Source organism: Salmo salar, chromosome ssa01, assembly GCF_905237065.1.
Source record: "Salmo salar chromosome ssa01, Ssal_v3.1, whole genome shotgun sequence".
Classification (NCBI taxonomy): domain Eukaryota; kingdom Metazoa; phylum Chordata; class Actinopteri; order Salmoniformes; family Salmonidae; genus Salmo; species Salmo salar.
Genome location: NC_059442.1, coordinates 11634874 through 11652519, shown reverse-complemented (window position 1 = coordinate 11652519; position 17646 = coordinate 11634874). Strand labels below are relative to the sequence as shown.

At 40.4% G+C, this 17646-nt stretch overlaps 1 long non-coding RNA gene across 5 annotated transcripts; it reads left to right on the top strand.

The window, feature by feature from the left end:
- The first annotated feature begins 11586 nt into the window (after nt 1-11586).
- LOC106594724 (uncharacterized) lies at nt 11587-15977 on the top strand. 5 transcript variants are annotated; one of them, XR_006769018.1, is made up of 6 exons: nt 11587-11709; nt 12043-12169; nt 12547-12837; nt 12965-13222; nt 15160-15320; nt 15416-15977. It is a non-coding gene; the product is annotated as an uncharacterized lncRNA (long non-coding RNA). The 5 variants fall into 5 exon arrangements; XR_006769019.1 differs by having other exon boundaries at nt 11599-12169; nt 15416-15493; nt 15635-15977; XR_006769020.1 differs by adding an exon at nt 14365-14439 and having other exon boundaries at nt 11599-12169.
- The last annotated feature ends 1669 nt before the right edge of the window (nt 15978-17646 follow it).

The following is a 17646-nucleotide window of genomic DNA, read 5'->3' as shown; positions in this document are numbered from 1 at the left end:
AATGTAACGTTGCAACTTCAGCCTTCCACATGTCTGATGATTGATACATTTGTCATTGGGTCCATCTCAACAGTCAGTCACCTTTCCTTATCTACTCTCCTTAATTTACACTAATGAAGTTGCTTCAGGATGTAGAGTTGCGTTATGGGTGAATGCAATATGGTGGACACCTTAAAAATCTCCAGATCAGGAATGCATGTAGGCCTAATAATTATCTGTCTCTTCTTTGGTTCTAAAAACTGTCTCTTATAGATCATGTTAACAAACCAGTCATGGATGTCACATCTCTCTTTAACACAAGTGTGGGACTCTGTGACGTCACAGTGAACTGTTCAGTTAAAGATGGCTGGATGTTGTCTGTCTGTGACAGCGGTCAGTGTACACTGTCACAACAGTCTCCGTCACTAACCGGTGGTAACATGACCATCTCTGTATTGACTAGAAGGATCCAATGCACCAGCAGCAACCACGTCAGCACACAGACCATCTCTCAACCCATGGAGGACTGTAAGTACCATTTAACCTCCACCTTCACTGTATACCTCCATCACTGTTTAATAACCTACTAATAATATCATATGAATTCAAGTGGACCTGATCCCGGTATTGGGATTTATTGTCAAGAGACCATGGCGGGAAATTCAAAACTGCAAGAATCTAATAATTTCAATTTCTCAAACAATCAACTATTTTTCACCATTTGAAAGATAAACATCTCCTAAATCCAACCACATTGTCCGATTTCAAAGAGGCTTTACGGCGAAAGCATAAAGTTAGGTTATGTTAGGAGAGTACATTGAAAATAGCTGTGTGTAATGTTTTGTCAATTCAAAGACAGGTGTCAACAAAAGCAGAAAACCAGCTAAAATTATGCACTAACCTTTGACAATCTTCATCAGATGACACTCCTAGGACATTATGTTATACAATACATGCATTTTTTGTTCCATCAAGTTCATATTTATATCCAAAAACAACATTTTACAGTAGCGGTGAAATTCAGAATTGTTTTTCCCTCAAATGCTTCCAGTGAATCAGCGTTACAATTTACAAAATTACTATTCGAAAACATTGGTAAATTATAATATTGTCATTCAAAGAATTATAGATTAACATCTCGTAAATGCTACCGCATTGCCAGATTTCTAAATAACTTTACTGGGAAATCACACTTTGCAATAAACGGGGTGCTAAGCTAAGAACAATAGGCTAGGATATACAGGTTAGCACCATCTTGTAACCATCTAATATCAATAATAATATTGTAAATAATCCCTTACCTTTGATTATCTTCATCAGAAGGCACTTCCAAGAATCCCAGGTCCACAACAAATGTGGTTTCTTTTGACAAAGTTCATAATTTATGTCCAAATAACTCCAAGTTGTTCCATGTTGTTAGCGTTCAGTAGGCTCCTCAAAAGTAGGGGGGAGAAAGTCACGACGAAAAGTAAAAAAAAAAATCTATTTACGTTCGTTCAAACATGTCAAACGTTGTTTAGCATCAATCTTTAGGGCCATTTTTAACTTGAAACATCATTAATATTTCAACCCGACCTCTCCTGTGTCTTGAAAAACGTTTTGAAAAATGTCTCGCCTCACATGAACTCACATGAACGCGCAGGTGCGCGCAATAATGAAGTGACGACATCCCAGGGACGTCAACTTCTCTTCCTTGTCATTCGGTATCTGTTCATCATAGACGCTTCAAACAACTTTATAAAGATCGTTGACATCTAGTGGAAGCCGTAGGAAGTGCGAAATGAATCCTTTGTCACTGTGTGATCTATTAGCAATGACTTGAAAATAGTACAGCCACAAAATGCTAATTTCCTGGTTGTATTTTTCTCAGGTTTTTGCCTGCCATATGAGTTTTGTTATACTTACAGACACCATTCAAACAGTTTTAGAAAATGCAGAGTGTTTTCTGTCCAAATCTGTTAATAATATGCATATCCTAGCTTCTGAGTTGGTGTAGGAGGCAGTTAAAAATGGGCACATATTTTTTTCAAAATTCTCAATACTGCCCCCTAGCCCGTAGAGGTTAATTCATTGGTATGAATAATACATATGAACAGTTTTTAATATAAATTATTTAAATTCCTCTCCAGCTATAACATGGTAATAATTCTGCTTATGTTAAAACCTCTCTAGGCTAGGCGGGACGAATTCGTCCCACCTACGTAACAGCCACTGCCAGCCTGTGGCGCGATTTTCAAAACCTTAAAAATCCTATTACTTCAATTTCTCAAACATATGACTATTTTACAGCCATTTAAAGACAAGACTCTCGTTAATCTAACCACACTGTCCGATTTCAAAAAGGCTTTACAACGAAAGCAAAACATTAGATTATGTCAGCAGAGTACCAAGCCAGAAATAATCAGACACCCATTTTTCAAGCCAGCATATAATGTCACCAAAACCCAGAAGACAGCTAAATGCAGCACTCACCTTTGATGATCTTCATCAGATGACAACCCTAGGACATTATGTTATACAATACATGCATGTTTTGTTCAATCAAGTTCATATTTATATCAAAAACCAGCTTTTTACATTAGCATGTGACGTTCAGAACTAGCATACCCCCGCAAACTTCCGGGAATTCGCTAACATTTTACTAAATTACTCACGATAAACGTTCACAAAAAGCATAACAATTATTTTAAGAATTATAGATACAGACCTCCTCTATGCACTCGATATGTCCGATTTTAAAATAGCTTTTTGGTGAAAGCACATTTTGCAATATTCTAAGTACATAGCCCAGGCATCACGGGCTCGCTATTTAGACACCCGGCAAGTTTAGCACTCACCATAATCATATTTACTATTATAAAAGTTTGATTACCTTTTGTTGTCTTCGTCAGAATGCACACCCAGGACTGCTACTTCAATAACAAATGTTGGTTTGGTCCAAAATAATCCATCGTTATATCCGAATAGCGGCGTTTTGTTCGTATGCGTTCCAGACACTATCCGAAATAGTAAAGAAGTGTCGCGCGCATGGCGCAATTCGTGACAATAAAATTCTAAGTATTCCATTACCGTACTTCGAAGCATGTCAACCGCTGTTTAAAATCAATTTTTACGACATTTTTCTCGTAGAAAAGCGATAATATTCCGACAGGGAATCTCCTTTTCGGCAAACAGAGGAAAAAAATCCCAAAGGCGGGGCGGTCGGGGTCACGCGCATAGGCCCAGTGTCCCTTGATCGGCCACTTGAGAAAGGCGATAATGTGTTTCAGCCTGGGGCTGGAATGACGACATTCTGTTTTTTCCCGGGCTCTGAGCGCCTATGGACGACGTGGGAAGTGTCACGTTAGAGCAGAGATCCTTAGTAAATGATAGAGATGGAAAAGAAGTTCAACAAATGGTCAGACAGGCCACTTCCTGTAAAGGAATCTCTCAGGTTTTGACCTGCCATTTGAGTTCTGTTATACTCACAGACACCATTCAAACAGTTTTAGAAAATTTAGGGTGTTTTCTATCCATATGTAATAAGTATATGCATATTCTAGTTACTGGGTAGGAGTGGTAACCAGATTAAATCGGGTATGTTTTTTATCCAGCCGTGTCAATACTGCCCCCTATCCTAAACAGGTTAACCTCTATGGGCTAGGTGGGACGTGGTGCACTCCATCAACAGCAGGTGCATTTCAAGAGCGGCAAATTTGAATCCAAATAAATGTCAAAATTCAAATTTTTCAAACATACAACTATGTTACACCCTTTGAAAGATAAACATCTCCTTAATCTAACCACGTTTTACGATTTCAAAAAGGTTTTACGGCGAAAGCATAAATTTAGAGTATGTTAGGACAGTACATTTACAAGAGTTGTGTGTAATGTTTTGTCAATTCAAAGACAGGGTCACCAAAACCATAAAACCAGCTAAAATGATGCACTAACCTTTTACAATCTCCATCAGATGACACTCCTAGGACATTATGTTAGACAATGCATGCATTTTTAGTTCTATCAAGTTCATATTTATATCCAAAAACAGCGTTTTACTATGGCATTGACGTTGAGGAAATCGTTTCCCTCCAATAACCGGCAGTCAAGTCAACACCACAAATGAAATAATTAAAATTAGAAAACATTGGTAAAATATTATATTGTCATTTAAAGAATTATAGATTTACATCTCTTGAACGCAATCAACTTGCCAGATTTAAAAATAACCTTACTGGGAAATCACACTTTGCAATAATCTGAGCACTGCGCCCAGAAAAATACGCGTTGCGATACAGACTAGACGTCATGTTGGGGAGATCTAAAATCGAAAATACTATGTAAATAATCCATTACCTTTGATTCTCTTCATCAGATGTCACTTCCAGGTATCACAGGTCCATAACGAATGTAGTTTTGTTCAAAAAAGCTCATCATTTATGTCCAAAAATCTCCGTCTTGTTAGCACATGATCTAAGCCAGCCGGACTTCTCGTCATGAACGAGGGGAAAAAATATATTTACGTTCGTTCAAACATGTCAAACGTTGTATAGCATAAATCATTAGGGCCTTTTTAACCAGAACATGAATAATATTCAAGGTGGACGAATGCATACTCTTTTATAACGTATTGGAACGAGGGTACCCAACATGAACTCGCGCGCCAGGTGTCTAATGGGCCATCATCGTTCCATGGCTCTTGTTCGGTCAGATCTCCCTCCAGAAGACTCAAAACACTTTGTAAAGGCTGGTGACATCTAGTGGAAGCAATAGGAAGTGCCAAAATATTCCTCAGCCCCTGTGTTTTTCAATGGGATAGGTTTAAAGGTAATACAACACATCAGGTATCCACTTCCTGTCAGAAAATGTCTCAGGGTTTTGCCTGCCAAATGAGTTCTGTTATACTCACAGACACCATTCAAACAGTTTTAGAAAATTTAGGGTGTTTTCTATCCATATGTAATAAGTATATGCATATTCTAGTTACTGGGTAGGAGTGGTAACCAGATTAAATCGGGTATGTTTTTTTATCCAGCCGTGTCAATACTGCCCCCTAGCCTATTAAATAACAACAGCGCCTTGAGGCATGTCCCATAGAATTGCATTGCATGTCTTCAAGACATGACATGGGGTGTCTTGAGCCACAAGACATGTCTTCAAAATGTTTCTTGAGTCCTCTTAAGATGTCTTAAAGACCACTGGCGGATTTAGGTATAGGCGACATGGGCGCCCGCACAAAAACAATTGGAATGGTGACGTTTGCGCAATTGGTTTTCTATCGCTCATTTGCACATCACGTCAATGATATCATGTCACCGTGTGGGACTGTGGGTCAGTTAACCTTGTCGAAGTGGGTGTAACCGATGTGAAATGGCTAGTTAGTTAGCGGTGGTGCGCGCTAATAGCGTTTCAATCAGTGATGTCACTCGCTCTGAGACTTGAAGTAGGGTTTCCCCTTGCATTGCAAGGCTTTTGTGGCGCGATGGGTAACGATGCTTCGTGGGGTGTCAGTTGTTGATGTGTGCAAGGGTCCCTGGTTCAAGCCCGGGTTGGGGCGAAGAGAGGGACGGAACCTACACTGTTACATTGATGCTGATGACCCGGATCATTGGTTGCTGCGGAAAAGGAGGAGGTCAAAGGGGGGGTGAGTGTAACCGATGTGAAATGGCTAGTTAGTTAGCGGTGGTGCGCGCTAATAGCGTTTCAATCAGTGACGTCACTCACTCTGAGACTTGAAGTAGGGTTTCCCCTTGCGTTGCAAGGGCCGCGGCTTTTGTGGCGCGATGGGTAACGATGCTTCGTGGGGTGTCAGTTGTTAATGTGTGCAAGGGTCCCTGGTTCGAGCCCGGGTTGGGGCGAAGAGAGGGACGGAACCTACACTGTTACATGGGCACCCTGATTCTACTTTGTGAGCTAGGCAGGCTACTGCCTGGGAAGGTCTGCCACTCAGAAGTACGAGATGGGGAGGGGGCGGGGGTAGGTTGACCTCAGGTCTCCCCACTGGAAGCCTGAGGTAGGGGGAGCGGGGTTAGGTTGACCTCAGGTCTCCCCACTGGAAGCCTGAGGTAGGGGGAGCAGGGGAATCTATCAAATAGCGCACCTCTAACTTTGTACAGTACTAATGCAATTTAGTAAAATCAGTCACACTACGAAATGCTGCCAAATAAACCACAATTCATTCATAACACTGTGAATATATAGTTTCACAGACATACTGTTGCATTTTTTTCTAGTTTGTGCAAAATCGTTAAGAATAATTGCTGAAACAGATATCTTATGATGATGTAATTGATGACTTTGCATCAAGGAAGGGAAGAAAGGTCTGGGTTTAGATGGCAGTGGTGCAATTTAGTTTGTGTGTTTCTTGCTTGAAGTGCAATAGTGTAATAAGCAGGTTCTCTTCTTTAAGTGTGTTATTCTATTTGTGTATTTGTGTGATATAGGATTTGTGCAATTTAGTTTTATTTGTGTGTTTTTTGTTAGCAACAGGGTAATAGTGTAATAATTCAATTATCTTTTTTTATTTGTATTTATGTACTACAATTTGTTTCTATTTGTCACTTCTTTTTTATATTTATGAGTCTTGTTTTTGTATGTATTTTTATATTTATATTGTTTTAAATGTTATGCTTATTTATTTGTGTTGTCCCAAATGTCTGAGTGAAAATGACAGTTAGTGCAGAATGGTCCACTCCCATCTTTATGGCTACCTGCTTCACTACATCACCAGTGAAGTGGGTACCATTGTCTGCAGATAAAACCTCAGGAACACCAAATCTAGATATTATCTCCCTCACTAGTAGCTTTGCTACTGTCTCAGCATCACAGTGTGTGGTGGGAAATGCCTCCACCCACCTGGTGAACCTGTCAGTAAGGACTAAACAGTACCTTTTCCTTTCTTTTCTTCCTGCAAGATCTATAAAATCCATGGCAAGATGGACAAATGGTCCTCTTGACGTAGGGAAATGCCCTGGTTTCAGAGGTGTTCCTTGGCAATGTTAAATTGCATGCATGTAGCACATCGAAACAGAAACTGCTGAGTCAAATTTGGACAAAACCAATCCAAAGAAATTGCCTCAACACAAACGTGAACACACACTAACACAATATCACGGAATAAATGGATGTTATTGTCCATTTATTTGTTCATTGTAAAACTATATCTGTATCAGTCTAGATGTGTACATGTGAGACAAAAGGAAGGTGAACAGTTAGAAACTGCTCTCCCTCTGAACAATGTAAATGACCCAGAGGGTGTTGCAACCCAGTATCACATATTGTGAAATAGACACAAATTGCTTCTTGGAAATTTGTGACAGGTACATGAAAAAGTATATTTTTTTGTGTGCAGTACACGATTTTGTACACAGAGCATTTCAATCACAGATAAATTACTTAAAACAGAAATTATAGGAGGGAAGATGGTTGGGTGTATAACTCAAACATCTAGCAACCCAAAGGTTGTGTGTTTGAATCTCATCATGGATAACATTAGCATTTTAGCTAATTAACTATTTTGCAACTACTTGCTACTTTACAACTACTTAGCATGTTAGCTAACCCTTCCCCTAACCTTTACTCCTGAATGTATTTTGGCTTATCATAAAAAATAGTTGAATACTTATTGGTTCCCATACTTATTTGGGAACAACTGATTTAAAGCACTGGGCCCTTCTTACCCTACTGACATATTTCTGAATATGTGCTGACATCTAGTGGTTAAATATTACTTTTAAAGATTTATATGTATTTATTTATTTCACAGTTTTCATGTACATTCAATCATAACACAGTTCAGGGGTGGATGTATCACATAGTTATTGTAAACTTACATTTCATCACGATGAAAGGTTCAGAGGTCAGGTAAATTCTTAGTCAACAGGTACATTGAAATAGCAAGGTGTGTTTACATCATTCACACTTCTTACAGGTTCCTTCAAGGCTGCACATTCAACAGGTCATCAGGTCAACAGGTCAACAGGTCAACAGGACATCAGGTCAACAGGACATCAGGACATCAGGTCAACAGGTCATCAGGTCATTAAAAGGAGAATAATCAAGAAGGCCGAGACACAAAAAAGCGCAAGTGCAGGTTGATACCTCATGAGGTTAATGTAACTACCCCATCACACCCCAAAATATAAGCTGCTGTACTCCATTGTTGGTAAACAATGTAATTGCAAACAAGCACTGCATACCTTCAAAACATGATTAAAACTATCATTTTGATCTCATGGATGGTAAGTCTTTACATCCAGAAGTCTATACATTTTAGTGGTAACATTTCTCCAGCCCTATCCCTCAATTGTTTACCAAACAAGTGACTGTGTGAACGCCATAGAGATCCTATTCAGGATCCTCATCAGGGTGGAGGATTGAGCTTCCTGCCTACCTGCCTGCCTGCCCTTGGACCTGCTGACCTGACCAGCACCTCCATCCAGAACCTCTGCTGACCATCTAGCTATGAGCCTCCAGATCCTCTCATGACCGCGACTGTCCATCTGCTGGAGGTTTCAGGAAACATTCAAACACACTTGATCTAGATGATCTAGCTACTGTTGTAGCCTATATTGCTTTTTAAATGACTTCTTGTTGTTTCTTTTCCTTCACAAGCGCTTTGATATTCAGACTGTAATGAAAAGCACCATTATTATTATTATGAAATAGAACTATATCCCATTGTTCTAATTCCTGACACTATGGTGACCGCTTTGTTGTTTTGTGATACACTATATATACAAACATATGTGGACACCCCTTCAAATGAGTGGATTCGGCTATTTCAGCCACACCGTTGCTAACAGGTCTATAAAATCGAGCACACAGCCATGCAATCTCCATAGACAAACATGGCAGTAAAATGGCCTTAATGTTTAGAGTTTAGCATGCCACCTTTCCAATAAGTCAGGTGGAGGAGGAATAATGGTCTGGTGCTGTTTTTCATGGTTCGGGCAAGGCCCCTTAGGTCCAGTTAAGGGAAATCTTAACGCTACACCATACAATGACATTCTAGACGATTCTGTGCTTCCAAATTTATGGCAACAGTTTGGGGAAGGCCCTCTCCTTTTTCAGCATGACAATGCCCCCGTGCACAAAGCGAGGTCCATACAGAAATGGTTGTCGAGATCGGTGTGGAAGAACTTGACTGGCTTGCACAGAACACTGACGTCAACCCCATCGAACACCTGCGAGCCAGGCCTAATCGCCCAACATCAGTGCCCGACTTCACTAATGCCCTTGTGAACAGAAATGTTCCGTCATCTAGTGGAAAGCCTTCCCAGAAGAGTTCCGGCTGTTATAACAGCAAAGGGGGGACCAAGTCCATATTAATGCCCATGAGTTTGGAATGTTATGTTCGACAAGCAGGTGTCCACATACTTTTGGTCATGTAGTGTCCAAACTCAGAGGAAGGACAAGGCACAGTAGAAAGTAGCAGGTTATTGTTACAGAGATTATAAATACTTGTGTTCCAGTTAAAAAGATGACTGATAAACAGAACGGATTTCTTTGATGGCTTGATAGATAAAATGTGTCAAAGAATCCATCTACGTGGCGACAGGTAGCCTAGTGGTTAGAGCGATGGGCCAGTAACCAAAAGGTCACTAGATTGAATCCCCGAGCTGACAAGGTAAAAATCTGTCATTCTGCCCCTGAACAAGACAGTTAACCCACTGTTCCTATGCCGTCATTGTTAATAACAATTTGTTCTTAACTGACTTGCCTAGTTAAATAAAGGTAAAATATATATATATATACATATATATATGTAGCGTGGTTCGTTCTGCGTTGTGTACTTTTATTTAGGACACTGCCACAACTGGAATTCTGATGGTTGAATCATTTTTATTCGACCTGCACACGAAGAGACAACACACAATATGTCAGCCCTCGGTGCAGTCACAGCTCTCGGCACCTTGCTAGTTGAAGGTCCGGCAAAAGAGAACAATAAGAGGGTACGTAAGTACAGATAACCCGCGATGGACCAAACCAAAATATACAAAACTTTTACAATTAGGTGTATTTACAATATAGATATCAAAAAAATGTTTGTACACAGAAAAATAACTAACTATGCAGCTGTAATTAAATAAAGAAAACACATTGAATTATTATTATTGTTATTAACTTATTAACATCCCATCTTGACCTGTGCAACTTGGTGCATAATCTAGGGGAACAACATCACTCTACTACATATATATAAATCTACGGTGGCCTAATGTGGTCAAGTCTACCCTCTCATATACACAACATTGATGGGTAGGTGGAACTAATACCATATTACTGCTGACTGGTACACCTATCTGATACTACAATCAATGTGGTGTAAACCTGAGCCAGAGATTCATTTGGGATTGGACACAAATCTTGGAAATTGTGGGCTCTGTGGTCCACACAGTATAAGTAATATAATTAATGTTACCTGTGTTGATACCTAGCTATAGAATGAGAAGAAACCCCAGAATATTCATATTCCTTTTGGAAATGAGAGATAAAATCTGTCTTCTTCTGTCAGAGTGCTGTCGCCTAATAATGCAGTGATGAAATGCTATTTGCCGAACATTAGAGAATGGAGATCCCGTCCGATTTCAATGTAAGACATCAGAGAGCCTAGATCTCAGCATTCATGTGCTTGTCGGAACTAGGAAACACCGAAATGTGCGACTTGCTAATTGGTTGAAGGACAGTATAACCACAACCAGTTAGCAAGTCGGAAATGTCAGAATTCCCTAGTTACGACAGGTAAATAAACGCGGCATGTATACCAGAAAGTCAAAACGTTATTATGACGATATGCTTAGCAAATGGGGCAGTTTTTACTTTGGGAAGGAAGAACGTCATCCCATATACCCAGAGGAGACTGGCGGTACTGCAGTTTAACTGACGCCAATATCATTCCAATATATTCAACTGGGTATGGCTGGTTTAGGGGTATGGGGATGGGGAGACAGGGCTGCTGAGCCTGAAGCTGCATCTGTTGGGCACCAGGCAGGGACAGGGACAACTGATTTAGTATGTATAGCTTGCTAAAAGTTTGCCTACATTGATTAAATGAGGAGTGAAATGTAAACACAGAATTTTCTGTGAAGATATTATGTAACTAATGTTAGAGGAGCAAAAGTAGCCTATTTCACTATGGACTAAGCTAACAGGTTAATTTCCACCACTCACGGACTACACACACATTCCTTTGTGAAAAATTAGGTGCAGTGTTGCCAACTCCTCAGTAAGGACAGTAGCTATTGGCTGTCCTAAAAGTCGCTAAATGACGTCACCACCTAATTTGCGTAATTGGCCATGTGCATGTAATTGTGATGGACACTGTAGGAGAGAGGAATAACGTCGTGGGAGAGACAAAGTGAGAAAACACCCTAAATATGTTTAGAACTACAACTGAACTTTCTAATGTCGATTCTTGTTGGGTTTTTTTTATGTCACAATTCCAACCCTCCTCCTTTATCCGGGCTTGGGACAGGCAAAAGTGACCCAAAAGAGACACTGGTGGAGTTAGTTTTTATTCGTTTTATTTTTTATTTTAGTTTTTACATTTACATCCCACCATGAATGTAAACCAGGGCGGAAATCAGTCAGCGGCGGCTTCCCGCATGCGCGATTCATTTGCAGTCTGGACGCGGAGGGGTGAACATCTCCTGCTCTGACTGCAGCGACTGCTGCGAGAGGACCGTGCCGCCTGGGAGTGCTTTGGGACGGTGTGGGGCCCACGGCAGCACCCGCTGCTCGTTGAGAAGAGTAAGAACGATACGTGCTTTCACGTCAGTCTCCAATAACACCAGAAAAAGTCGCTAGATTTGTCGCTAGTCGATATTTTGAAAAAGTGTCGCTAGAGGGGTCTGAATACTCGCTAAATATAGCGACAAAGTCGTTAAGTTAGCAACACTGCCCACATTAGCTAAACATTAGTATACTGTAACTTACGACACTGTATATGCGTGTATTACTAGCACAGATGTAAACATAATCAGATAAGAGAGATCGGTTCCCAATTTAGCCTTAACATTAACTGTCTGTTAATGGAGCCTAAGGTCTAACGTCAACTTACACAGCGACAACTGCCTTGTTCAGGGGCAGAACGACACATTTTTACCTTGTCAGCTCGGGGATTCTATGTCGATTACCGGCCCAACGCTGTAACCCACAAGGCTATCTGCCTCCCCGGAAATCACCTGCGTTGGCCGGGAACCAATCAACAGTAAGTATTGTTCAGGCATAATAACCCTGTAGAGGTGTGGTTTGAAGTCGCAGTAAGCTATATTTAGAGGCATTATTCAGCGACTGGACTCTGAAAGAAGAAGATAAACTTCATCTCTCATTTTCAAAAAGAATATGAATATTCTGGGGTTTCTTCTCATTTTACTGCTATGCATCACCATAGGTAACATATTCATTATATTGTGTGGAGACATCTCTTTTGATATTGGAATTAAACTGTGGAATGTAAACTTTGTGCACATAACATGGGCAATTGGAAAAGTTTTGATTATAGGCAGCAAGTGATTTACTGATTTAATATGTACATTAATGACTGTCAGTGAAATGGTAAATGTGATCTTGGTCCTCTCTCATTAGGAATCCGGGCAGAACCTTCAGTGGACCAGTATGGGTTGAAGGGGGGTTCAATATGTCTGGCTGTTTCAGAACCTCCTGAGATGATCAAAGGACTTAAATGGATGAAGGACTGTGATGTAATATTTGGAGACAAAGAGATCTCTCCTAAATACAAGGAGAAGGTGGATTATAACTCTGTGAACCATTCTCTGTGTATTAAGAATCTGTTGAACACAGACAGTGGAATTTACATGGTAAACTACAGGAAAAGTTGGAAAGAATCAACGACTACATATAGACTGTTAGTGGAGGGTGAGTTATCTAATGCTTCAGTTCTGGTAATGTGCTGTACATTTAATGTGTCTGATCAGGTTCAATAATGAATGTAGGACTAATAATTATCTGTCTCTTCTTTGGTTCTAAAAACTGTCTCTTATAGATCATGTTCCCAAACCAGTCATGGATGTCACATCTCTCTTCAACACAAGTGTGGGACTCTGTGATGTCACAGTGAACTGTTCAGGTAAAGATGGCTGGATGTTGTCTGTCTGTGGATGGGGTCAGTGTACACTGTCACAACAGTTACTGTCTCTGTCTGGGGTCAACATCATCATCTCCAATGGCAACGGGACTATCCAATGCACCAGCAGCAACCACGTCAGCACCCAGACCATCTCTCAACACGTGGAGGACATATGTAAGTCCCATTCTAGCATTCATTTAAGGATCTACCCGTGAGGTTAGAAGCTGAACCTCAAGTTGATATTGTACTGTCATTCTGTAATACCTCTGTCATTGTTTAATACTATATGATGTGATATCATACATTGTTAAAATATATCCACAGGATATCAAATGTCTATGCTTAGTATTTTATTTATTTAGAGCCAGCTCATGAACACCCAATGTTTTGACTAGGTATTGTTTTGATGACTAAGTCAATTAGTAATTTCAACATCAAAAACATCCTAGTCAAAACGTTGGGTGTTGATAAACTGGCTCTAAATAAATGAAAATACTAAGCATAAAGCTTTGATATCCTTCGTGTGCTTTTCCCTGTGGATATATTTTTACATTGACTCTTTTTGGAATTAGAACCACAAACATCTATTTGGAACTATTTATTATAATCTTGGCTGCAAGGACTTTTGTTTGAATGATATGATACATGTTTATCACATTCGGCCGTTATTGGGAGTCCCATAGTGCAAGGCACAATTGGCCCAGCATCGTCCGGGTTTGGCCGGGGTAGGACGTCATCGTAAATAACAATTTGTTCTTAACTGACTTGCCTAGTTAAATAAAGGTTAAATAAAACAAATAAAACATTTATAAATAGAAGGTACCTGCCATAGAGTAATGTTGACTGTTGTAAACAATCATCACATTAGACCAAATGTATTGGTGAAATATTGTCTTTTTGGCTCTGAGAGGGTAACCAAGGGTGTCCCAGGCAGTGGTACTTAAGTAAAAACACTTTAAAGTACTAAGTAGTTCTACTTATGTCACGATTCTCTAAGACAGAACCCAGAAGCAGACCAGGACAAGGTGAGTAAAATGAAAGTGAGTATTTATTGGTAGTCTTGATGTGTAATTTGAGTAATCCAGGAGACGGAGCGGCAGCGGAGGTGAGTTGATGAGAGTAAATGGGTTGATCCGATGAAGTCACTGTATCCACCGACGGCCAGGCAAGGGAGTTGAATGTTCCGGGAGAATGACTGTAGACAGAGTAAACGGGAGTGAGTAACCAGTAACGAGCACAAAACAACAAAACTAACTCTGGTAACATGAGGCTGATACGCTGGCACAACATACTGTTCATTGCTAACGATCCGGCAGGGAATGGATGTCAACTCAGGGTTTAAGAAGAGGTGAAGATCAGGACCAGGTGTGCAGAAGGTTGATGAGATGCAGGTGCGGGTTTTAATAGATCTCCCGCCTAACCTCGTTGCCTGGCAACCAGACAGGGTGCGTTCAGGAACCTTACACAACACTCAAACCAAAAACAGTCATCTCAGGCAGAAACAGACTCAGGAAGCGGGATTCCTGACAACTTAAGTCGTTTTTTGGGGGGTATCTGTACTTTACTTTAATATTGATATTTTTGACAATTTTTACTTTTACTTCACCACATTACTAAAGAAAATATTGTACTTTTTCTCCATACATTTTTCCTGACACCCAAAAGTACTTGTTACATTTTGAATGCATAGCAGGACAGGAAAATGGTCCATTCACACACTTATGAAGAGAACATCCCTGGTCATCCTTACTGCCTCTGGTGGACTCACTAAACACACATGCCTCATTTGTAAATCATGTCTGAGTGTTGGAGTGTGCCCCTGGATATTCGTAAACAACAGCAAAAACAAGAAAATCATGCTGTCTGGTTTGCTTAATATAAGACATTTGAAATGATTTATACTTTTACTTTTACTTTTGATACTTGAGTATATTTTAGCAATTACATTTACTATGATACTTAAGTATATTTAAAAACAAACACTTTTAGACTTCAACACAAGTAGTATTTTTCTGGGTGAATTTCACTTTCACTTTAGTCATTTTCTATTAAGGTATCTTAATTTTTACTAATGTGTGACAGTTGGGTACTTTTTACACCACTGGTCTCAGGTATTGATGAGAAGGATGCCAAAGCTTCAGCATTATCAGTCAGGACCATTGTGGCCAATATTGTTCGATCAGTGTTTGTCTGTGTTGGATTGGCAGTCACCATAATGGCCATCATCAAGGTCAAAAGATGGATATCCTCAAAAGAAGATGACTCAACTCAGGTACTTCCTGTGAAATTGATTATTTTATTTTATTGTTGTACTTTGTAAGCTTTGTTGAATGAAGATTTGATGTTATTGTAATGTCTCATCTTTAGGAAGTCATCGTTGAAGTCGCTGACACTTCAGTGAATGATTCAGCAGAGGTGAGGCCAGAACCACTCGGCCCTTCTGAGGTACAAACATTTTATAGAAATGTGCAGAAACCAGGACAGCAACACTGAATGGACTTCACCCAATTGACCAGCGTATTTGTATGATAGAGTTATACCATGGGACAAATATTTAACACATATTTAATTTAGTATCATCTGCAGTGTATATTTGCTTAAAGGGAGAGCCGTGTCGGGTCGACTTCCACAACAACGAAGAGCATTGAAGCATGAGGCTAAAATCTGCATGTTCTGATGTGAATCACACCCTACACATGAACAGATACTCTGTGAGTACAACGTCTTGCTCCGCTCTTATCTACAAATTCTGTGGTTCATTCTGCTGGTCGTGGAAACGTCATATCGCTAAGTCTCAGTTTAATGCAACTTGTGTTTTTGGAATGTTGAATGTCACACTTTGGTTGTGTTTTTGTAATGTTGAATGTCAAACTTTTTCAGTTCTTGTTTTTTCCCCCCAAAAATGAATAAATGATTAATTGAACCATCACTGTTCAACTTCAAGATTACACAGTCAATACAATGCGTTGTGGAATTGTTCCACATCCTGTCTAATGAAAAATAGTACCTGTTTCTGAACTTGGCCTTGTGTTAAAGGCTGCTGCCTTGGTACATGTAGATTTTCCCTCCCTGCGTTGGTACGAGTCCTGGCACCTACAGTGAGGGGAAAAAAGCATTTAATCCCCTGCTGATTTTGTACGTTTGCCCACTGACAAAGAAATGATCAGTCTATAATTTTAATGGTAGGTTTATTTGAACAGTGAGAGACAGAATAACAACAAAAAAATCCAGAAAAACCCATGTCAAAAATGTTATAAATTGATTTGCATTTTAATGAGGGAAATAAGTATTTGACCCCTCTGCAAAACGTGACTTAGTACTTGGTGGCAAAACCCTTGTTGGCAATCACAGAGGTCAGACTTTTCTTGTAGTTGGCCACCAGGTTTGCACACATCTCAGGAGGGATTTTGTCCCACTCGTCTTTGCAGATCTTCTCCAAGTCATTAAGGTTGACGCTGACGTTTGGCAACTCGAACCTTCAGCTCCCTCCACAGATTTTCTATGGTATTAAGGTCTGGAGACTGGCTAGGCCACTCAAGGACCTTAATGTGCTTCTTCTTGAGCCACTCCTTTGTTGCCTTGGCCGTGTGTTTTGGGTCATTGTCATGCTGGAACACCCATCCACGACCCATTTTCAATGCCCTGGCTGAGGGAAGGATGTTCTCACCCAAGATTTGACGGTACATGGCCCCGTCCATCGTCCCTTTGATGCGGTGAAGTTGTCCTGTCCCCTTAGCAGAAAAACACCCCCAAAGCATAATGTTTCCACCTCCATGTTTGACGGTGGGGATGGTGTTCTTGGGGTCATAGGCAGCATTCCTCCTCCTCCAAACACGGCGAGTTGAGTTGATGCCAAAGAGCTCCATTTTGGTCTCATCTGACCACAACACTTTCACCCAGTTGTCCTCTGAATCATTCAGATGTTCATTGGCAAACTTCAGACGTGCATGTATATGTGCTTTCTTGAGCAGGGGGACCTTGCGGGCGCTGCAGGATTTCAGTCTTTCACGGCGTAGTGTGTTACCAATTGTTTTCTTGGTGACTATGGTCCCAGCTGCCTTGAGATCATTTACAAGATCCTACCGTGTAGTTCTGGGCTGATTCCTCACCGTTCTCATGATCATTGCAACTCCACGAGGTGAGATCTTGCATGTAGCCCCAGGCCGAGGGAGATTGACAGTTCTTTTGTGTTACTTCCATTTGCGAATAATCGCACCAACTGTTGTCACCTTCTCACCAAGCTGCATGGCGATGGTCTTGTAGCCCATTCCAACCTTGTGTAGGTCTACAATCTTGTCCCTGACATCCTTGGAGAGCTCTTTGGTCTTGGCCATGGTGGAGAGATTGGAATCTGATTGATTGCTTCTGTGGACAGGTGTCTTTTATACAGGTAACAAACTGAGATTAGGAGCACTCCCTTTAAGAGTGTGCTCCTAATCTCAGCTCGTTACCTGTATAAAAGACACCTGGGAGCCAGAAATCTTTCTGATTGAGAGGGGGTCAAGTACTTATTTCCCTCATTAAAATGCAAATCAATTTATAACATTTTTGACATGCGTTTTTCTGGATTATTTTGTTGTTTTTCTGTCTCTCACTGT